The 24,068-nt window shown below is 42.4% G+C and overlaps 1 protein-coding gene and 1 long non-coding RNA gene across 2 annotated transcripts in view; one reads left to right on the top strand and one right to left on the bottom strand.

The window, feature by feature from the left end:
- Positions 1 to 11,031: 11,031 nt before the first annotated feature.
- The window catches only part of LOC108799896, a 26,147-nt gene continuing 13,110 nt past the window's right edge, over positions 11,032 to 24,068 (bottom strand). The window contains exons 2-4 of the long non-coding RNA XR_001942056.1: positions 22,594 to 22,597; positions 17,360 to 17,365; positions 11,032 to 11,042 (exon numbers count right to left, since the gene is read on the bottom strand). This is a non-coding gene — a long non-coding RNA (uncharacterized LOC108799896). The remainder of the gene's footprint in view (positions 11,043 to 17,359; positions 17,366 to 22,593; positions 22,598 to 24,068) is intronic.
- PPP1R3C (protein phosphatase 1 regulatory subunit 3C) overlaps positions 19,478 to 24,068 on the top strand; it is a 16,622-nt gene continuing 12,031 nt past the window's right edge. Inside the window, exon 1 of the mRNA XM_018571830.1 lies at positions 19,478 to 19,482. The gene's annotated coding sequence lies outside the window, so the exon portion shown is untranslated. The remainder of the gene's footprint in view (positions 19,483 to 24,068) is intronic.

Genomic DNA, 24,068 nt, shown 5'->3' with positions numbered 1-24,068 from the left:
GGGGGGCGGCATCTGGGTGCCCCCTTAATTAAAGGGGTATCCCGATGCAAATAAGCCCCCTTGCCCGCAGACCCCCACAACCACCGGGTCAGGGTTGTGGGGACGAGGCCCTTGTCCCCATCAGCACGGGGACACCCTCCCAGTGCAGAGGGCATGTGGGTTGGTGTGGGAGGGGGCGCTCGCTCTTTCCTATGCTTGGATCAAGGCTCTGGTATGAGCCCACGCCCCCCCCCCCCCCCCCATTTTTGGGGGGGGGGTTTCCTCCTTAAAATTCCTACGAGACCTTAAGGGCCTGGTATGACTTTAAGGGGGAACCCCCCACACACTTTTTATTTTTATTTTTTTACATGGGGTCCTTCCTCACTATTCCTACCAGACCTTAAGGGCCTGGTATGATATTGAGGGGGACCCCCACACACTTTTTTTTACATGGGGTCCCTCCTAAATATTCCTACCAAACTTTAAGGGTCTGGTATGACTTTTAGGAGGAACCCTACGCTTTAAAAAAATTTTTAAAAAAATGGTCCTTCCTAACATTCCTACCAGACCTGAAGGGTCTGGTATTGTATGGGGAGGGGGAACTGCACACTTGAAGAGTTAAAAAAAAAAAAAATCAGTTTTGCTGCAGCAGGTTCTATACATTCTACAGATCCACCACTTCACAGGCAGGTTAAGGGGACCCCCCAGGCATGATATTTGAAGGCATTTTTCATTTTTATTCTTACCCTTTAAGTGATGTTAAAATCACTGCTCCTTTAAAAACGTTTTTTTTGTTGTTTGTTTTTTCATTGATTCCTGTCCCCCAGGGCAGTACTCGGACCCCCATACACCTTTTATGGCCAATAACTTGCATATTCGCCCTCTTAAAGAGAACAATCATTTTCGAAAGTTCGACCCCCCCATTGATTTGCATTAGGTTTAAGTTCGTATTCGAACGTTTCGGCCGTTCGGGTGTTCGGCCCATCACTAGTCACAGTAATTCAGTAATAATTCTGGTGCAAGGCTGTGTCATTGGATTGCAAGGACTGTGGCTGTGGATTGGGGCATTATATGCTTTTTCTGGGTAATTAAACTTTTTGATATAATTAGCTATAACAGCCCTGTATAATGTGCAATGGTGTCAAGATATAATGGGCTGTTTGACTACAAGTAAAGAATTAGCATAGTGAAAAATAAAGCTGGTATATTTTTTTCAAACATTGGGATATCAGGTAGATATCAGCTAGATAAACTTTTAATCTGAAAGAGCTGATACCCCCCAGGAAAAAAATCATCTACGCTCCTGCTCCCAATTCATAGCAGTGCCTGCATCACACGGTTATCAGAAGTCATGCATAGACTGTGTCAGATGAAATCTAATCTAGTAGCCTAACTCGTACCGACATAATTCTTTTCCAGTGAGTGGATTTCTAAATGTGCGTTGGTGTATCATCGCTTCAATAAAACAGGATCAAATTCGGATTTGGCAGTCTACTTCTGTGATGAGTTATGTAAATACATAGAATTTTAATCAAGTGTACTGTTTTGCGGGTCTGCTTAATCTGGCTGCCAGTTAGGGAGTGTTCCCTGGAAGCCCCTACAACTGCTATTGGTTCAGCACCTAAGGAGGGATGACTAGAGCAACAGGGGATCCAGTGCATGTAGCCAGGGCCGGATTTACTCTCTCTGCTGCCCCAAGGCTAGGTTCCTCAATGTGCCCCCCCTAATTTTAAACTGCAAGGGTCAAGTGCTTGTTTTGTCTGGGGACTGGAATAGAGCAGATTTACCCACCTTGTCCTTGCTCCCACCTGCTCCCTCAGGGTTGCTAAACCAGTCCCCATAACCTCTTATCCCCTGGGCTCCTGCAGACTTAGGACCACTGACATCATCACATCTAATGCAGGTTACATAGATATTACTCCACCCAGAGCAGAGGAGTAGAGGAGAGGTAAGTAAATATGCTTTACTTCAGTTTCTAGACAAAAAGAGCACCTAAAGTGGAAGCGAAGCTGAACCATGAGTGCACAGGCTCGGCATGCCGAGATAAATCATGCGTGCATACTAGCACATTATTGGTAAAAGTCCCAGGGGCCTTCTTTTTTATAACCTGTCTTACTTCCACTTTAACCCTTGCAGTGCAGGGGGTAGCCCCACTGCGAGGGGACTTTTTTGTTTGCCCAGAGATGGACTTTAATTCTGTTTCTAAGGAGGTCATTTGATGCTCTGAAATCCCTATTAATGAAATGGACAAATCTCAGATACTTAATAGGAAGGTATAGACATTTATCAACAGGCATTTGCATTTACCAAGAGGCAAGTGTTTAGGATACTGGCAAAAACAATAAGGAAAGATGGGATTCCCTTTCCTATAAGATGGAAATTTTCATGTAAACACAGAGCTCCAGCAAACTTGTTTTATATAGCACAGGGAAACACTTTGCTTACATCTCATCTGACCTGTGTAATAATTAAATCAAGCAGTAATAACAATATGCACAGTGTATTTTGCCAGATGAACCAATTTCACAAGTTTAGAGAAGTTTCTAGAAAGAGGTGAGCTGTGATTGCTGGCTTATAGGCTATGAGTTACTAGACTTTGCACATGGAGCTTTTCCTAATGAGCCAGAATAAGTGTATGTAGGGCACAAAAATTATCTTTCAGTAATGTATAATAACAATATGTAATGTTTGGCCAAAATCACTCTATTTATAAATTAAAAATAATCAAAGGCAAAAGCTGGGAACACACAGAGAAGATGCAGTGAATACAGCTGCATGTATGATTATCAAATAAAAACATTTAATTGCAAATACTCTTTAACACAGCCCAAAAATGCTGCAGTTTTAGTACACATAAATAAATACATTCAAGGAAATGGTGATGAAAATTACCATCACATTACAAGGTCTTGAGCGACTTGCTGCAACATGTAGTTTCATAGTAGGTGATATGATCCGTGTTGCACGAGGTTTGAAAGTAGTTCTGCTTTTCTAATCATCCCCATGTCTGGCCCACTGTCATCACCTTCATATGTACTTGATGAGACCATAATTTATAGTTGTTCTGTGTCAGTTCCCTGTCCTCTTTCAGTACAAGGTCAGTTATAACTTGAGACTATGATACAAGGAGTCATTGTAGTTTAAAGTTTTTTCCATGTAGCCAAATAGGCTGGGCAGTGGTGGGAATGATACACATGTATGAGTGCTGATGCTAAAATTATGCTGAACATAACTAACTTCTCAGGAGTAGTGAAGAAGCTGATATTTATATGTAACACAGAAATTATTATTCATTACCATGCCAAAAGTGTTCCTTATTATCAAAATTAAGAGATAATATATTAAAAAATATATTGTAACATTACTGATAAATATCAAAGAGGCCCATTTTTCAGAAATACTTAGGGCCCGTTTCCACCAGCCCATGCGCTCATTACACTGTCCCATGGCCGGAACGCAAGGGATCACATGCACAAAATCTCCTTGTATTTTGTAATCAGGCAAACGAAGTACAGAAGGGTTAAGCAGAAGAAAAGTCTAATACACGAAGTCTAGTTCAAGGGCAGGCAGCAGGCAAGAGAAGTCACGATAATTCCAGGTCATAACAAGTCAAACAGGATATCACAGAAGCACAGGAACAAGGAGAGGCTGACGATAATCCAGCAATTTGGTAGTGTCCAGGCTGGGCTTATATAGGGGAAGTAATGATTAAGTTAGGTCACTACCTGTGCGCCTCCTTGGCGCGTTCCCGCTTTGCTGGATAGGCTTGTCTGCGCATGCGCGGGTTGGCACGATGAAGCGCCCTTGGCCCATGCGCAGTTAGCACGGAACTCTTACAAATACAATGGTCTGTGTTCCAGTGTGGTGCAATCGCAAAAAATAGTGCATGCACAACTTGTGTGTGCTAGCGACCTGTGTGTGTGTCTCCACAAACACACAGACACAGCAAGGCAATCCATGCCCCTGTTATCTGCTCCCCACTCCTCCCTTCAGCTGCTGAAGACTGGGCTTTTCCTTGTGATCATGTACGGGATAGGAAGTTCAGGGAAGTAGAGCTGAGAGGGTTGGAGTCAGCTGTTTGAAAACATGACGATTGTGCGTGCTTGAGCAAAACTGTAAAGGAATACTTTGCTGGGCAATGTATATTTCTTTCCTCTGGATCCATTATTGAATAAGGGTTTGAGAGTTTAATACTACCTTAATAAAATGTTATTACTGCTATTAATTTACAAAAAGGTCTCTTAGCAGCTTGGCTGGTATACTTACCTTCAGTCTGGAGCTGCGCTCTGCAAGATGATCTAATGTGTATTTCTGAACTAGAAATTCTGAAGGAAAGGGTGGGAACATATCCTAAATGAATAGAAAGGCTTCTAGCAAACTTTATGGAATGTTTGAACACTGTCATTTCTGCAAAGGGGTATTACTGACTAAAGGGGTTCAAACATTTTTGCACTTGCCACATTTTAAATGTTGCGTATAAGTCTGTTAAATTCAGCAGTTAAATTGTAAAGGGCATTAGAATTTGCATATGATATATTCAAATTTATGTATCCCCTGCAGAGATTAAAGTAGGTTCAACCCCAAACTGGATGACATTTTGTTTGCTAAATAACTGTTTGCCATAAAAATTGCCCCTTTTTTTAAACATGTTGCTATATAGAAATATGTGGCAGCACGGTGGTGGGCTTTAAATCCACGCTGCCACATACAGTATATGCATACAGCCAGGGCCAGATTTACTCTATCTGCTGCCCCAATGCCAGGCTCCTCAAAGTGCCTCCTTGTATGCAGGCTGCATACAAGTGATTTTGGCGACATCGCCGAGATCACTTGTACAGAACAAGCGGCCGCTTCCCCGCTGTACATTTAGGCCTGCTTGGTCAATGCAGGGCTAAATGTAGAAAACAACTACCCACCCAGCGTCCGGAACTACATGTCCCGGGCGTTGGGGATAGGAATTTCACACCACTGCTGCCCCTCTACTCACTGCTGCCCCGAGGCCAGGCCTTGGTTGGCCTTGTGGGAAATCCGGCCCTGCATACAGCCAGTGTCGCCATTCCATGATGGGAGCCTACTCGTTCAGGGCCCCTAACACTGTAACTGAGCTGCCACCAACTGCTCTCGGTCATTGCTTGTGATGGGAGCTGGTAGGATGAACTCCTAATTACATGATGACTGTGACAGTCAGGCCTTGTTCACACCAAGCGCAGAGCAGGTGCAGAGCAGATCAGTTGCAGACCGGATCAAAACTGTGTCCAATGTATTCCAATGGTATTTTTTGCTCCAGTTCACATCGCAGCGTGCAGTTCCAGAGCAGGTCCAGAGCAGGTGAAAAAAAGGCAGCAGGCCCTATTTTACGTGCTCTGGATCTGCTCTGGATCTGCAACGCATGCAAATGCCTGGAACGCACTAAAAGCCCATTTTAAACTTAAAAAAATGTTTACAGTCAAAAAGGCATCTAAAAGACTAGCGTGCGTGTGCAGAAACCTGACCGGATCTGCTCTGCATTTGGTGTGAACAACGCCTCAGCAAGCTAAACACAACACAAAAATTTCCGAGCACACTTACTAGCTGGCCTGCAAAAAAACAAAAACAGATTACACTGTTTTACAAAATGTGGAAGCCACACTGCTTCGTCAAGGCCCCTCTGTGTAGTGCTAACACTGATCTATGAGAGCCTCCATCTTGGAGCATAGATAGCAAAGCATGAATTGGGTGCAGGTATGGCTGGAGGTAGCACATCCCTCCTTAAAGGCACAGGGACACAACAGAAGCCCAGCAAATCACAATGGCAGCTGAAGCCCCCAGTGCGTCCCCACACCAAATTCAACAAGTTAATCCCAATTCAGCAAGCTACAGCGTTAAGAACTCCTGAAAGAGCGGGTGGTAACTTGTTAAATACAATACTGTTTTCACCTTTTTATCAGTGCTGCCAATCACTCCCATCCTTTTTCAGCCACTTCCTATGTACATGTACTCACTCCAGTGATGGCTGCACATCATTCATTTGGATTGGCTTCCTTATTGTGACAAAGGTGGACCATCCCTGTGCAATATGTGTTGGCCCAGCCGCTTGTAGTTTTCTCTAGGGGCGCATATGGAGAACAATTGGGGGGACAGTTTCAATATATTACAGGAAGTGCCTGAATAAGGCAAGACTACCAAGTATTCTTACTAAAGGCTAAAGATTTATAAAAATTAAAAACAACTTTTTAAAATAATTCGTTTGTTAAAAGCTTATAGAAGGTTTTAATCAATGAGGTTCACATGTTTTTGAACTTTTTCACTTGCAAACTCAACAAAACACATAATATGATTTGGATCTGCTCAATACACAATGTTTCTTTTTTGTGTTAGTTGTTGGTACAATTGTTCTTCACTACCATTTGTTATTATTATTAGCAGGCAAGCTGAATCAGAGTTGGGAACACTAAAAATTAAACTAAATAAATTACTTTGTCTGTATTGCCACATGCTGGCCAGAAGTGATACTGAAAGGATTATAGTTTTTTTTTTTGCTCACCCCCAGCATTGAAAGTATTAAGTTATTGATTAATCTCAGATATGTATTATAAATGATTGGCCTTTATTCGATCTATATCATTGATAAATGTGTGCAACATGGAATGTTTACAGGTTTTTAGAGAAAGCTGCATAGACAGAAACATCTGTGTCTGAGGTTAGGAAGGTGCAATATTCAATACTGCTTGTGCCGACATGCACAAGAAGACATATGCTATTATGATGCAATTAAGTAAATATAATACCCACCTACTTCATATTCAGTGGTGTTTTTTTCTGTTGCACAAAGTAGTCTTAATAGAGACAGATAAGAAAACTTGTATGACTCATCTTTTAGCACATAAGTGATTTATTTTATGGGACGTGAGACGGATGCCCAGAAATGAAAAAGAAACAAAGTAAACATTAATGTCACTTTTCTGCAACAAATTTTTGTTCGAAATGATCATTTAACTCATCCAAAATTAAGGAAAATTCTGATTCATTCAAACGCCGAAATTTAATGACTTTCAGACCCGAAAAATGAAATAACGAAACATCCGAAACGACATGCAACTAAACACATTTTTTGCTGGCTGACATGTCTAGTTGTGATCTTTAGAATTCATTATTTCACATTACATCCTCACATGCCCAGGTTTGATACATCTCAGTTTCTGCTATGACATACTGGCAGTATGGTGGGAATCTTGCTTATGCAGCACAAATCCATAAAAATGAGGTGGAGCTCAGAAATGGTGTTTCACAGCATTCAAATTGTTGCAATAAGTACTAAGAGTACCAGACGGCTGAATATTGTAAACAAGAATGACTTTTATTTCCTTAGAAGTGCTGTAGGGATTGAAGGGGTCAACACGGTGCCATTTTCACATATGATCACTGCTTTGAGATATAACCAATGGGTGTCATGGTCGATTCTAGAGATTGTTTCCTTACCATCTTGTCTTGAATCGTATTGCAATGGTAATGTCTTCCTTATATTGGAAAGCGTTGCGCAAACTGTTGGCGCTATATAAATCCTGTACAATAATAATAATAATTGTGGCCCCTTTAGTGGCCCTTTCAGGCCTGTTCAAACCTACAAGGGATGAAAACAAAATATAAAGAGTGCTTTTCCTAAGGTGATCCTGGTGGTTGCTACTTATTTCCATTAAATATCTAAGAAGACCTGTTTATATCATTAAAGGCTTGCACTTTTCTAATAAAAAGTTGTCTTTGTTTTCATTCCTTAAGTTTGTATTGGTGCCCTCATTAATGAGGTTTCCCCTTGTTTATTGTCCTAAAGGCAAAACAGGAAAACAGGAAGTGAGGAGAAATCTTCCCTCACTTCAGTGGCAACAGTCATCAAGACAGAAAGAGAGCGTAAATCAACCCAATCAGGACATAGGTTGCAGCCCAACGAAAGACCTAACCCTTGCCCGCTCCATTCAAAACTAGAGAAAATGTTAAGGGTTAAATTATCTAATCTCAACCAAAAACTCTTTTACAGAATAAGATGCCAATTCATTTTATCTTGTGTCACCTAGTGTAGAAATAAATACTGCAGCAAAGAATAATAATATAAAATCACACATTTTAATTGAAAAAGTATCTTTCATATCCTCCTACGCCCTGTAGTGTGATGCGTCCTGAGCTGTACAGCGCTCTGGTCATTCTGTGCGGTGTGTAAATTATTATGCTGCTCGGAGTGTGACTTTAAGGAGCCTTGGCTACCTGGCTCTTGTGATTTGTTCAGACCTGATTTAATATACTGCATCACATCACCATATACAAAAAGCCTCTGATCAAAATGTAGATAATCCTCTTAACAATTCTAGAAAACAAGAAGTCGCCACTCCTTAGCCCATCCAGTGGCACTGATTTCCAGACAGTCAGGTGCAAGTACCAAATCCAAGCATGTCCATGATCACCTGTGCAAATCCATAAGTGAAAGACTGTCTTTTAAAAGGCTTAATCCTAGACACCATCATTGGGTCAAACACATCAATAAAGGAAGGTTCCAGGTGTCGCTGGAACAATTACGTTTTTTAAAAGCTGGAATATTTGGTGTGTCGTGTAACGGCATCAGCCATATGATCAGACAAGTGGTAACGTGCAATTTGGCATTTACTGAACAAAACGGAAATTAAACATAAGTTATACAGGGGAAGATAAACAAACAAATAATTAGGCATTGAGCAAACATTAATAGAGTCAAAGAAGATATAACAAGCCCATGAATGCCTGGGGCAGTTCCTCAACTGGCAACATAATTGGCAGCATCATACATCAGTTCTTCTAGGTTACAGGTAGAAAGAATTGCAGTATCCTGGTAAAAGGCTTTTCACACTTCTTTCACTGGGAGACAGCTGTTGATAGCTGAGGTAGGTGGCTGCTCATGCATGTTTCACACTGACACTGCTCCAGAGACCTTCAATGAGGAGGATCTGGTGGCTGAAGGAATGGCCACCCCACTGTGTGCGCAGTATCCCAGGGTCGGCTGCCACAACATCCCTCCAATGACTAGAGCTTAAAAAAAAAGCTGTGTGCTCTTCTGCTCCCCACTGGCGGCCCGGACTAAAGACTTAACAGGAGAGGACCCAGCACCTGGTGATAGCTCACATGCCTAGTCACTGCTGTCCCATCATGAAGGGTCTTTGAGCACCAGAGGGCAGGAAGAACTGGAACTTATATCCCAAGGGCATGTCCCAGAACACAGAGGATGATGGTAGTCCAGGGAACCACTATTGTGCTGAAGGATTTAGCCGTAGCTTCGGCTGATCCTTTGGCTCTCTTTGGCCACCGGAAACCCTTTGGTTCAGTCGAACCGATGGGCTGCTGTACTGGCTATTCACAAAAGCCCCTACAGCAGCCGAAGGCGGCCGAGTGGCTTAGCCGAGCCAAAGGCACTGAGCCAAAGTGACAGCCGAAGGCCGGCTGTTCGATCCGCAAATGATAGTTGGGCAGAGCCAGCTGTGGCGTCACGGCCAGCTCCGCCCAGTTGTTATTCATTGGCTGGGACCTGCTAGAAGACTCTAGCAGGTGCTGGCCAATTGGAAACAGTTGGAAACAGTCACTGCTAGCTTTGCCCAATTGTTTTTTTTTTCTTTAAAATATCTTTATTTTTTGTAAGTTTACTATTTGTTTACATTTTTAAAATGGTTCTACTTGTTTTTTTCCCCCTTTTCTTTCACTTATTTTCTATTCTGCTCGGTACCACTCAGTACCACAGAGGTACCGAGCAGAATAGCAAGCTGAATGCCGCTCGGTGGCATTCGGCTACTCACTCACTGCTGTTCAGCCCCTATGAAAATAGGGGCGAACGGCAGCGAGTGAGCTTGCCGGAGCTTCAGCTCAGCTGATCCAGTTGTTGTTGGATCGGCTGAGTTGAATTCCTTCTGCATTTCGGCTCAGCCGAACATCAGCTGTACAAGCCAGAAGTGAATAGCCGAACAGCGTTCGGCTCACTTCACTTCGGCTGGGTTATTCACTTGGCTGCGTTTGGCAGCTTTGTGAATAACCCTCTAAGTTAAAATGACTCACACCTTTCACTGGGGAAAGTGAGTGAAGAGGCACTCCACTACAGGTGTGTAGTGGGTCTTTCACTGACGGAACCTAACAGGGGCTCATGTGGACGGATGTGGTTTTCCCTCGATTGACATGCCTTTAGAATGGTTAGTAAAATCCTATTGACTTTAAATGAAAAGTACACATGGCAGTGCAGCATCTGTGTTTAACCTGCTTTGCGTTGTGCTGTGTTTCTTTGGGTGCAGCATGTCCAATTGAGGTGCTGTGTTTGAAGAGAACAGCTTGTCAACATGAACCACATATGATAAGAGATGATTGATAACGGTGTAGCGATAACTCCCCGCAGAGAGCCGCTGATTGCCCGGTCCTCATCTAGTCAGTCTAGGGGTTGATTTTCAGCCGCACACTAACCGCCCATAAATTGATGTCCACTTCAGTATTATGATGCTACTTGAACAGCTTATTGAACATACTCTGTGGGAGGGAGGTTATAGGGTCTAGGTGTACAGGCCTCCTTAGCTCCAGACTCACCGGATCTTATCTTCAAGGGAATACACATCCACAATCCAGGAAAGAACACTGACCCCGCTCTGAAGTCCATCTAAATCCAAGGCACTTCAAGGTCACTGGTCCTGGTTCTTCCATCTTTCAGGCATTCTCCTGACTGTAAGCCCCCCAAGGAAACCTCTCCTTCAGCAGCTCAGTCAATTCCCACCCCCAGGCCTCGGCCTAGCCTTGGGGGGACAGGCTGAACAGGACCCAGCCCTAATCCATGGCTGGTCCAGGCGAGAGAGAGAGCACATGGCAGCTCCCACCCATATATGTACACTCTCCCAGCAGACACCACTGGCTGAAACAAGCCCAGTGGTTGGCTGCTGTACTGTACACATATACAGTGTCTCCTATTGGCTGTCCCCCAATATGACAGAGTCTCACTCCGCACAGGGGGGTACAGACAAGGTTAGACACCTGGGAATTAACCATGTACTTGCTTCTACAAATCCAGCCAGGCTGTCTACAGCCCTGGCACATCACTAAATGCATGGTGGTCACATCACAAAAGGTGAAACGGTTTTGAATCTGTAATAATTTACTGCTAGACTATGTTGTCCTTATGCTGTGATATATTTTTGGGACATGTTTCTAATTATGAGAGGACTGACTTTGTACTTTAAAATAACCTTGAAATGCAGTATAATAGCCCACATATCTAAAACAGGGTGGAAGTAGAGGTGTTTCGTATTGCTGTTTTTCTATTGCTGGCTCCAACAGACATCTGATTGGCTACTATAAATGAAACAACTTTTCTTTTCATTCTGTTTTCATGCATAAAGCCCATGAAGCTAGTGCCATGAAATATGCCGAGGGCATTAACCACTTCAAGACCAGGTGTTTAGACCCCCTTCCTGGCCAGGCCATTTTTCAGTATTCAGCGCTGCGGTACTTTGAATGACATTTATTCCGTTATGCAACGCTGTACTGAAATACATTTTATACAATTTTTGGGGGATAGATGGAGTTTTCTTTTGGTGGTATTTCATTTAATTTTTTACTGTATTAAGGAAAAATTATTGAAAATTTTGAAGAAAAAAAAAGTAATTTTTTCCTTATATTAGGAAGCAGTGATTATTACCCATATTTTTGGTAAAATATGAAAGATGGGGTCACGTCGGGTAAATAGACACCAAACATGTCAAGCTTTAAAATTGCGCGCACCAGCGAAAACGCAAAAAAACTATCATATCCAAAATTGACCATAGGCGGCGCTTTAAAATTTTTTACCGTTCATCAGTTTAGTGTTATCAGTGGTTGATAGCCCTAAAATTATTGCTCTCATTCTGACGTTCGCGGCGATATGTAACATGTGCGGCGTAATGAGCGCAATCGTCGTATGGGTGGGGACTTTAAAAAAAAAATTCATTCTTTTTTATGTGTAACTTTACATTTTTTTGGGGGAAACTTTTATTTTTTTTCCTATTTTTTTTCCCACTTAACTTTATTGCTATCCCATAGGGGGCTAAGAAACCCCCTTATGTGATAGCAAAATAAGTGACAGGTCCTCTTTATGGACCCCCCCTGAAGGAGCTGATGAAGCAGAGATCTGCTTCATCAGCTTCTCTCCAGCATCTGAAGCTGGAGAGTGACACAAGAATGCGGAAGTGATGTAATGTACATCACTTCCGCATTCTGACAGCGGAGAGGGGACCTGAGGGAGTCCCCTGTCAGAGTGGCACTATGCTTGTCCCGTACTCGCATCGGCACAGCGGAGCCCGGGACCAGCGTGACAGCGGGAGGGGGGAAGCCGCAGGAGGGGGTAAGCCGCTGAAGGGGGGCGCACGTACCGGGACCTTATACAAGTGATCCAACGGCTCTATAGCCGGCGGATCGCTTGTATGTTAACAGGCATCGCTGCCTGTTTTTAAAAATCGGGCATTTCGCAGGGGCGTGGCTGAGCGGACGTCTAAAGACGCCCGCTCAGATCTAGAGAGCTCCTGGCCGCCGTTTTTTTTCAACGGCCAGCCGGGTAAGTGGTTAAAGTGACATTAAAATGTTTTTGCCTCAACACAACGTTAATGAAAGCACTTACCTTAAATGATGTCTCTTAATCTGATCATCTTCTTCTTTCCTGTCGTTTTCAGCCTCCTCTCCAGCGCTGCGGCGAGTTTCCGATCCAGCGCTGACTCCTCTGTGATTGCTGGCGCTTCCTCTCCCACGGTGTCTGTATGCGGGTGTACGCGTCCATAGACTTACCCTGTGTCTCTCCTCGCGTCCCGGCCGAAAATGTGAACTGCGCCAAGATGCTTTGCGGCCGCCCGAGCGGTTTCACATTTTCGGACGGGAGCGCGCAGGGAAGATACAGGTAGGTTTAAACCGCTGTTAAAACGTTAATTTTTTTACTTTTTGCATAGATCTACTGCTTGCTAGCTGTAGATCTATGCAATAAAGCTGAGGGTTTAGAAACCCTTTAAGTGATATCAAAGAACATAGGCAGTGTATTCTTAGATTGGAATTGTCCTCTAGTGGCGCCCTTTGTGTTCCTTCCATTGTGTGAGCACATTACATTCTGTTTGTGTCTTGGAATTGCCAGTAAAGGGTTTATTTATAAATGTTTTTACCTAACATTCTCACAATTTTCACCCTTCACTCATATTTCCAACTGAATCCAGTCAGTAAATGTGGGAATCTTGGGTGAATGTGGTGTGAATCTTGAGTAAATACATTTTAACTAGATCCCTAAGGCTAGACCCCTGGGCCCTGACCTCTGTGTCTGCTTGTCTGTATGGTGTAGATATTAGACCGTAAGCTCCTTTTGGGTCTAATTTTGTTAGAATTTTGGCCTGTTTATAAGAATCAACCAAAATTTTTACAGCGTTTGGCCCTGTTGGCTTAACAAAAGTCGTTTACATGGTTGACTTTTGGTGAAGGAGCCAGGCGGAAAGCTTTTGACCAAGCAGTGACTGCCGCCATGTATTCTGACAGCCAATGCCCGCAGCAGGAGATTTGTCCATCTATGCTGTTTAGCATGGCTAAACAAGAAAAATCTAATAGTATATGGCCAGCTTAAAGACAAAGTCCACTTTTTGAGAAAAAATAATAAATGCACACTTCTTCATAAAAGAAAAACGTTCATTGAAGCAAGTAAAGTATTGCAACCATGATCAATAGATTGCGGCCGGGTGCAGTGCTCTGGAAAATAAAAGCTATTCCATTGGCAAAATGTTACTTTGCCTTTGACTTTGGCTTTATTAATTAGGTTGGGAGAGTAATTTAATCAGTGACACTGATTTTGAAATATCCCTGCCATTCATCTTACCACTTTCCCAGTAGAAATTAAGTTAAGAATGATTGATAATATTGCATTTATTTCATATTTTTATATTGAGTTAGGCTGGACATATTTATTAGACAGCAGTCAGATGTCAGGAAACAATTTAGATGTGTTAACCCCTTCAGCACCAGAAGGTTATAACTGTTTGAGCAATTTAATTTCCTGGCTGTGTCCTATTATTGTTAATACCTTTTAAATGGTCATGTATAAGCAATGAACCCGTGAATGGCTACATGAGACAACTAACTGGCCCAGTCAGCACAACCCACTGTGATCAAGTGATAACCCATTCATCATCATTTTGTATATGATATGGACCATGATATGGATTATTCTTTAAGAAAATAAGCACACTTCCCAGTGGTGGTTTAAAACAGTGCCTAGGAATAAAGGGTCTAACTTGTTTTTTTTAATCTATTTACACAAGTGTGTCTTGATTTCTCATATACCACCAGAATGTATAGGCTGTGACAAACTTAAAGCAGAACTTTAGTTGAAAAAAACAAACTTTGCTGATTAAAAGTTTTTAAGAGAGACCTATGGTCAAAACTTTTTTTTTTTGGTGTTAGTTCTCTTTTGGGTCACAGGAGGACATTTGCTATTGCCTGCTATATGCTGATAGCGCAGACCTGCGCTGCAGCCGGGAAGGATCCCAACAATTTTGTCGGGATCCATCTCGCTACCTGATTGACAGCTGGCTCTGCCACTCTAGAGCCAGAGCCAGAGCTGTGCCCGCCCCTTCCCCTGTCCATCCCTCCAGTCATACGCTGGGGGAACAGAATGGAGTTGGGGGAATCCCTGTGTGGAGCGATGACTGACAGGGAGAAGATTGGGAACAGATCAATCAATGCTCTGTGATCGCTCAGTTCTTGATCTAGAGAGCCAGTGTGTGACAGCTTCAGTGTCACACGTCGGCTCTAACTATGGGGATGAGTGCATTTCACCCTCCCCATGGTTCTCCATTAATTTCAGAATAAACTCTGCATAGCTGTTCTGCTTCTTATATTTCTACTAGCAGGTGCTAGCATGTGCAGCTCAGTGTATAATCTTGGCATTTCTTGCTTTTGGAATTATTTAACATCACCCCAGGCTGACCAATAAAGAAAGCCAAAGACTCTGAACTCATAAAAAGACTGGGCAAATTGTTGCTGAAGGCGAGGGAGCTTAAGAATGTCGCATTTCTGGAGGGTATAGGCGGCTTTAGTTCTGCTCTAAAGTAGATGTAAACTCTAAATGAATATTTAGTTGCTAAAGCACTGTGTACAAATAATTAACAGTTTTTTTTAAATAAAACTTTTTCATACTTTGTTGCATCCCAATGCTGCCGATCTCCTGCAGCCTCTTTGCAGCCCCCAGTATAGACATATACTCCAGCGTTGTCTGCAAGGTATTTACAGGGCGGGTTTCCTGATGATGACAACAGTGGACCATATCTGTGTAATGTGTGTTGAAATGACCCTCTATCAGAGGCCCGTGTGACAGGATGATGAAGCAAGAGCACAATTACATATCTCCCAACTTTCTGAGATGAGAAAGATGGACACCTTCCAGGACAATGTATTTAGGTAATGGTTACACCCCTGTCACACCCCCAGTTATGTGGACCATTAAGAATTTTTTTATGCCAAAAATAATTACTAAAACCTAGAATTATTTTTTTTTACTCCATTACTGGCTTTTCGAATTTTGGTAGTTAAATAGAACCTTTCCAAAGACAACTTTACATCAGACCAAAAAAAGGGACAACTGAGGAGAAAAGAGACAGCAGGATTTGGTTCCAAATAAGGGACAATTGCGAGCATAGGCGTCTCTACAGGGGAGAAAGGGGGGGCAATTGCCCCCCCCCCCAGGTTATTCCTTGCCCCCCCCCCGTGTGCCCCCCGCTGATTCCCCTTTAAAACGTCCGCTGCCGTACAGCTTCACTGTATGGCAGCGGTCTCTTGCCAGCTGACAAGTCGGGCACACGGTCCACGTGCCCGACTTGCAGGAGCAGCTACACCGTCTGCATCTCCGACATCCTGCAGCAGGAATCCCTAATCTGGCGTTTACATGCAGCAACTGTCACCCATTCAAGTTAATAATCGGGTGACAGCTGCTGCATGCACACGCCTGCATACTGCATGTAATTGTATGTGATATGATAACATGCAATTATAAAAACAATCAGTGTCCCTGGATACACAATTGTGTAACCAGGGATAGTGACAGATTCCTAACTGCATGTAATCCTTTCACATATGATTACATGCGGTGTGCAGGCATTTACATGCAGCAGCTATCACCCAATCATTAAATTGAATGGGTGACAGTTGCCGCTTGTAACATGTACAGACATTAACACTGGTACCTTTTATATAGTAGCGGCTCCTACAGGACTAAATATTGTGTCCAGTGGCCCCCGACTAAATTGAGTTTGAGACCCCTGCTGTACGGGCTCCTCAGCACTCGGCAACCACTTGAATCTTCCTCCTTTGGTATCTTATGTGCCCCCCCTATATATTGTTCCTAGAGTCGCCACTGATTGGGAGGTATGCATTTGGAAGACAGGAGCAGAGAGTTGTCACTCTATAACAGGAATTGACTGAGCAAAGACATTGATGTCGGAATCTCCAGGTATTATTTTAATTGAAACTGACTTTTTAAAATAACATTTACATGCAAAAGCTTATGAGATTGTAATGAATTGGCTTAAGTAAACTTTCATTCACTCACCAAGACAGTAATTGGAAATTCCCAGTTTAGATGATTGCACTTGACTTGACTTGAGTTGACTTCATGATGATGCCATAGTTGTATCTATTGGAGGAATTTGTGTCCAACAGACATAAAAGGTTCATGATTGCATGTACCTCATAACAGAAGTATATCGTCTTTGGTAACTTTTGTGTTAAGTATGTTATTAATCCTTATATTATACAGGTCAGCAGTGCACCTATTGTTATCAGCTGGTAAATCAATCACTTTAATCTTTAACGTTAATCAACCTAGAAAAGATCACTGCACTCACTTTCCTCTCAATGACATTCCTAACCTAGTTCCTGCTTTAACAGTTAATGAGTAATCCTTTAAGGTTGTTCCCATAGGAAAACTGTAGACCAAGGTGTAACACACCTTGTCATTTTCTAGAAAATGTAATTTTTTAACACAGAGCACCTGGACTCATGATGAGCTGGCGTAGGTAGAGCAGCAAGTCCTTGTGCAACCAGATCAGATTTATTAGACCTAGACAGTGACGTGCCAATCTAGTCGTTTATGAAGCAAGATGTATATTATGAGCAATATCCCTTTTCTATTGTGATGTGTGTAGTATGTGACCTTCCAGTGACACCCCGTCCTTCCTGTCACTGAATGACCATAATGAAACATCAAAACCTTTATATTTTTATCTATGTACAGTATATGCTTAGCAAGTTCATTTCTGCAAATATGAGCTTTTGATTTGGTGATGAAATGGAAACCACTGATAAAAATGGAACATAAACAAAACAGTGAATAATGATATGTTGCCCGAAATTCAGGAACCTGCTCCTCCATAGCGCAATTGTACTGAAATCAGCATATATGCAAAATAAGTTCTTACTTTTTCTGTGTGGGATGATGTTGTCTTGTCACATCAGACAATACTTTGTTAGGAATCAAAAGCTAAAAATCAACTGGCACCCTAGTGTATGGTTAAGGACAGTAGAGTGCATTACTCATAGAAAGAAATCAGGTCGCACACTGCAAGCTTCAATGAAAAATGTATTACTGCAGACAGGTACACATCATCCCTCCATGGATCACAAAGATCAAAAACACAAAGACATAGATATGTTCAGTAAGACTTATTAGAATTACATATTGTATTTGGTGAAGCTTGCAGATGGAAAACGTGGTGGTGTTGTCAGAGGCGTAACTAGAAACTTCAGGCCCCCCCCCCAAAAAAAGCAAGATTTTGATACCTTATGTTTTTAAAAAAATTAATACACAGTATGTATGTTATAACTATCAGGGCTAGTTCACACCAGATCCAGTGTGTTCCGGCACGATTTGGTGCTGGAACACACTGGATCACATCCCGGCCCGCTCACTGCGTTCTGGGGTTGGAGGGGGCGTGGCGATGCATTAAAATCAATGGCACCGCAGGCATGCCCCCCCGTCCTCAGTGCGATCACCTGCATCGGAACGCATGGCAAATCAATGCCTGTGTTCCGGTGCGCTCAGAAAAAATAGTGCATGCAAATGGAGTTCCCTGACTGTCCACCTCACCCATTATAGCGTCTGGGCTCCCCCAACTGGCCAAACACCAGGGCCCGGTCGTAAACGTGACCGCTGCGACCCTGGTCATTTCAGCTGTGCGTAGTATTGGTACATTTTCACGAGTACTTGTGAAAATGCCCAGTATTGGCACTGGTGCGTCCCTACTTAATAATATAATGTATTGCTGGGACTTGTACTCCTGCATAGTTGGTGCTATTCTGCATTGCTGGAAAGGGCGGGACAGCGTGAGGAATCTTCAGGCCCTCTGCTTCCTCTCTGGGCCCCCCTCAACAGGCGGAACACTCTGTGGTTCTCAACTGGTGGGTCGTGACCCAAAAGTGGGTCACGACTCCATGTTTAGTGGGTCGCCGCATGCCTTCTAGTACACTAGGTGAACGGCACCCCCGCCTCCCCCATAGCACAGCACTGTCAGTTCTCATGCCAAGCAGCTATTCAGAATATGCTCCCTGGCGCCAAGTGTCAGCTTGAAGTGGGGTGAGCTGGGGGTATGGCCATGAGGGAGCTTCATCCATATGTGCATTGCTTAAAGCTCCCTTGTGTGACCGGAATGACGTCACATTCTGGCTAGCGGCACCTCTACAGGGAGTGCAAGGAAGCTGTACAAGCAATGCACCTATGGATGAAGCTCCGTCACAGCACAACAGCCCACACTGAACCCCTAACATTTTTTTGGGAGTTTAAATATCTGTGAGCGTGTGAGAATGTCTGTGAGTGTGTGAGATTATGTCTGTGGTTGTGTGTCTGTCAGTGTTTTAATCACAAATTATCACGCAATCGCACCTACTCTTCGTTCTGGTGTGGGAGGTGCATTGCGATCCCATTCATTTGAATGGCACCCCAAACACACCTCCCACTCACAGTTTGATCGTTTGCACTGGAACATGCAGTACCACAATGCTGTGTGTTCCGGTGCAGTGTGACTTCGGTCGCAACCTAATGACCGAGGACAAATGTGGTTCCTGAGGTTATACAGGTCTAGCGAATACAGCAGCCGTAGGTGATGAGGATGGTGCTGAAGGAGGCTACTGTTAGTGATGATAGGCAGGAGTCAGACCATAGTGACGTACCCTGGAAAATTTACTAAAACTAACCTTAGTTAGAGCAGTGACTTAGTTAGAGCTTGCGCATCTCTGTTCTTTGCATTGAAATAAGCACTGGGTTTAGATTATGTGTTAATATATATATACAGTGTATGGTGTATGTATGTATGTATATATATATATATATATATATTTCTATATATATATATATATATATATTAGGGATGCGGAAATTAACGATTAATTACTCGATTAATCGTTAAAATTTTTGAGCGATCAAAAGAATTTTAATCAGTAATGAAAAGACTCATCTCTCCGCTGGCTTCCGGGTCTTCCGGGAGTCCCGTCGGAGATCCGGTGACGTCACGGACATCAACATCACCGGACTCCTCCCCCCCTTCCCCAAGTGGCTCCGTCGGCTAACGAAGAGAAGGGGGAGGAGTCTGGTGACATTGATGTCCGTGACATCAACGGACTCCTCCCCCTTCCCTTTGTTAGCCGACGGAGACACTTGGGCTGGTGATCTGTCGACACTGAGAACTTATCGAGTTCTGCGACTGCCTGACTTTCGGTTTCGCTACAACTAAGAGGTTTGCCCAAGAAACTTGTTCTGCATGAGCGCCAGCCAAGGCATTGGCCTATACAAATACAGCACAGCAATGAAGTAATAAAATGAACTAGGATCACACTAATCCAGCACGTTATTATTCTGAGTTGCCCCACTCAAGCGGCGGCCATATTGAGTGGGGCACGTGAGATTAATAATATATAGTATATTATATATAGTGTTGCTTTGTAAAAATAAATTGAGACCTACAGGGTGGCTTGGGGGTGTAAATTAAGATTTGACGGGTACAAAGCTCTCTAGAATTGATTTGTAGTTTGATTCTGTCTGTGCCTAGATCTTTCAGGCTACCAATAATGTGTGATACTGGAGGTCACAGCCATATGGTTATGCAGCTTAAGTTTAAAAATAATTGGGTCAGGTCTGTCAATCAGCACATGTGATATTGAGCCTAGAGCCAACATGTAGTCAGCTGGGTGTTCTGCACTATAAACACCAAAGACAGGATCATTTATGAGCAGGACCTGGTGCTGGAGCAGAAAGGGACATCTGGTCTGGCTAATAAGAATTTCTGACATTAACAGTAGACAATGTTATTAGTTTAACAACTGCTTTCTACCTGCTGCAGAAAATCAACTCAATAAAGCTGGTTCCCTGTATATAATAAAGTTTACACTAGTCATAATGCTCTGACCTCACCGCTTCATGTACATATGAAGTATAATAGATGACACAGTGCTGCTAAGCACAAGACAGAGACACATTATTTAGTCTTCTGAATGAGGAAGTTGCACAGAAAAGCTTAACACTAGATGTTCAGAACAGTTTACACTTGCAGAATGGCACCGGGCCTCTGCTGCTAAATGGCTTTATAACATCTTAGTACACCTTCCAAAATGTTGAAATCCTCATGCTTGCCATATGAATATAAAGTAGGATTATGACCAGGCCACACACACACACACACACACACACACACACACATACACACAATGACCTCTGTAGCTGCAACTACTATGGAGTAGTTTATCCTCAACGATTTGCAGCTAAAGTATCTTTTAGTTTGACTCTTTTTGGTAGCTCAGCAACCTCAGTCAACAGTGAGGTGGCAGCCTGCAGGGCCTTCTAATCTCTAATGTAAACACACAGCAGGTGCACAGGAAGAGGGAGAAAGCAGAGTGCTGAGACCCGATTGATCAACATCAGTGTTGCTACTGTGAACTTTATGGGTGAGTGATTGTAACTACAAATTTAAGTGAGGGTATATTTTTTGAAGCTGAACTCCAGGATGACCAATATTGTCTAAATACAAGAGGGTTATGTATTAATTCTTGAATATTGGTGTGCTTTTGTGTATTTCATCCAAGCCTGTGCAGTAATCCAGAGTGAAAGTTTGTCTCTGTGCAGGAGCTTCCTGTAATAAAAACCAGTCACTTCTGCTCTCTCCTTGTGCAGGGTGACTGGTCTAGTATCTCCACCTCCTGTTGTTTTCTGCAGGGAGCCTATTGCAGGAGGGACCTACTGGGTCCCTCCTACAACTCTCTGCTCTGCAAAGGATATGTGAAGCACCGTAATGATGTCATTGCTACTTTTACAAGGTGATATCTGGGTTAGCACAGGCATTTGGGCCACACCGAGTAAATTTATATCCTTTGTGGTTTTTGAGGAGTATGTATACTTTTAATCGATCAAAAAGTTTAACGATTAATCGACAAATTAATCTTTAATTTCCACAGCCCTAATGAATATGTAAATATGTATATAGCCTGGTCAATAGTTTTACTTTAATATCTACTCCTCTCTTCCCCAAAAACATATACTATGTATAAAACCATGTAGTGTGTTGCTAAATTGCGCCCCTTAAGCAGGGCTGTATGTAGACATCACGCTGCTGTCCCGATTAAATTGGGATGTTAAGGGGCAAACGTTTGTATCACTGCAATATGTTGTTAAAGTGCGGCACAGTGGTTGCTTTATTTCTCTTCTTTAATTATTTGATTCTATAATGCAAGGCTGCGCACTGTGTAAAAACACAACATGTCCTATTTTATTTTCAGCATACACCTACGCTGTTTGTAAACTGGAGCAATAGGTCATAGACAAACTGGCATGTCTATGTGTTGAGACTGTGTTGGACAAGGCTGCCCAATGGGCTGGCGTGAATGAGCCCTGAGGCAAAGGGCACATGAGCAACCAGGACACTTTTGTCCGAGTATATACAGCATACTAGGCATTGTGTAATCCTACTGTTCTTCTTTTAAAAAATTGTAATATGTATGTATATATATATATATATCAGTGACGTGCGGTACCTCTTGCTCGGGGTGAGGCATTTCCCAGCCCCGCCACCCACCGGCCGAAAGCTCCACCTCCTGTCGGCCAACGCTCCATCCCCAACCCATCCGCAAGATAATGTAAAGGAGGAAGGGAGGAGACAGGGAGGAGCCTTCCTGTCCCTTACTAGCTCCTCACCGCTGAGGCTCAGTGACAGGTTACACAGCGTGGAGGATTTCCCTGCTGTGTAACCTGTTAGATGCCGATCTGAATGGAGAAAAAGCTGTCAGCTTCAGACTTGAAGCTGACAGCTTTTTCCTCCATAATTCTAGGTGAGGCTCTGTCTCACATGCCTCCCCTAACCGCACGTCATATACGTGTTGTCAAATAATCAATAGTCAAACACAGTCTCATATCCTCTTTATTGCTACATTACATGCCAAGTCCTTTTAAACTCTGTCGCATCTTGTTTTACATATTTTAGCTTTCTGTTTTGCAACTTAGACCACAAATTACATAGGATTTACACACATTTTTATGATAAAACACTCAACCTGGCTGATGACATATCCTTCCTGTGAATGCTTCATGCTGAAATCTTACCATTGCTACCAGACATTTCTCAGGTCTATCAAGGAGCTCATAAAACAGCAACAACTGGCAAAGGTTACACACTTTAAAGTTTTGAACTGAGAAGTATGTCTCCAAAGACATGCTGGGGGGTTAATTGGCTTTTGTCTAAATTGGTCCTGTATGCGTGTGTGTGATAGGGACCTTAGATTGTAAGCTCCTTGAGGGTTGGGACTGATGTAGGTAAAGTGCTGTGGAAATTGTTGATGCTATATAAATACCTGTAATACATTTTAAAAATACAAATGCTTGACATGTCTTGCAGTACAGTATTTTTTAGAAATGTCAATGAATAAATGCTGTTTTATATGAGATAAAGTCTACTATATTCAGACCGGTGAGTTTCAAAGCAGTATGACATTAGAACATATATACATATATTCCTTATAAACTAGTTTCATTTAGAATACCAAACAATACCCTTTTTGCCTCCTACACATTAAATGAATCCTCATGACTTGTACATTAACATTTTCCTCCAGTAACGAAATATCGATGTCATCATGTTTCTGGAAAACGATGATTTACTCAATACTGAGAATAATCATTAAAAATAGCAAAGTAAAAGGCCCATGAACTTGATTCCAATACCATTAAAAATTCACTGGCTTCAAATGCACTGGGTGTACCTGTGAGACCTGTGAGATCATGAAAGAAACACATAGACCCTATGGTGTCAATACTTTGCAAGTAACTGACCAGGAACAAATATGCGGTCATTGAAAATAAGTGTGGCATCACATGGAGAAAAGAACAAATCTGCTTTGAAACCAGACCAAAGAACCATATGGCCATTGAAGAATAGAAAAAGTACAACTATAATAGCCCTGCTCCAGTCAGGAGGGTGCATTCATTTTATGGGTGAAAGGCAGGGCTGTAGCTACCATGGGGCGAGTGAGGCACCCGTCTCAGGCACAGCTGAGAGGGGGCGTAGCCAGGGCCGGCCTGGCTGCACCCCTTAGAGTTAAAATAAAACAATAAAAAAAAAACAAAAGTGATGAAAAAAGTTAAAAAAAATATTAAAATCAATTAAAAATTTTTACAAAATAATGTAAAATATAAGAAAAATAAAAATGTAAAAAAGTAAAATTAAAATTACAAAAATTAAAAGGGATAAAAAAGTTAAAAATAATAATAAAGAAAAAATAAAATGTTTAAATGTTTGGATATGTGTGTTTCCCTATTTTGCCTAAGGCAGTGATGCTGAACGTGTTTTAACCCCCAGTGCCCAAACTAAAACACAATACCAAACTTATTTTCAGTGTTGGCACTTTGAGATAAATAAATTGATTTTGCGTTGCAGTTTGGGCACTCGGGCTCAAAAACGTTAACCATCACTGCACTAAACCATCAATGTTTAAAGGGAAACTACAATAGTTTTGGATCAATTTTCTTTAAAAAATGTTATTTACAAATGTATAAGACATACAATACTTAAAACTGATGTTTCAGTTTTCAGTGT

The sequence above is a fragment of the Nanorana parkeri genome, unplaced genomic scaffold (genome assembly GCF_000935625.1).
Source record: "Nanorana parkeri isolate BGI_ZX_2015 unplaced genomic scaffold, ASM93562v1 scaffold1850, whole genome shotgun sequence".
Lineage (NCBI taxonomy): Eukaryota > Metazoa > Chordata > Amphibia > Anura > Dicroglossidae > Nanorana > Nanorana parkeri.
The sequence above is the reverse complement of the archived record's forward strand: the minus strand, read 5'-3'. Positions and strand labels throughout refer to the sequence as shown.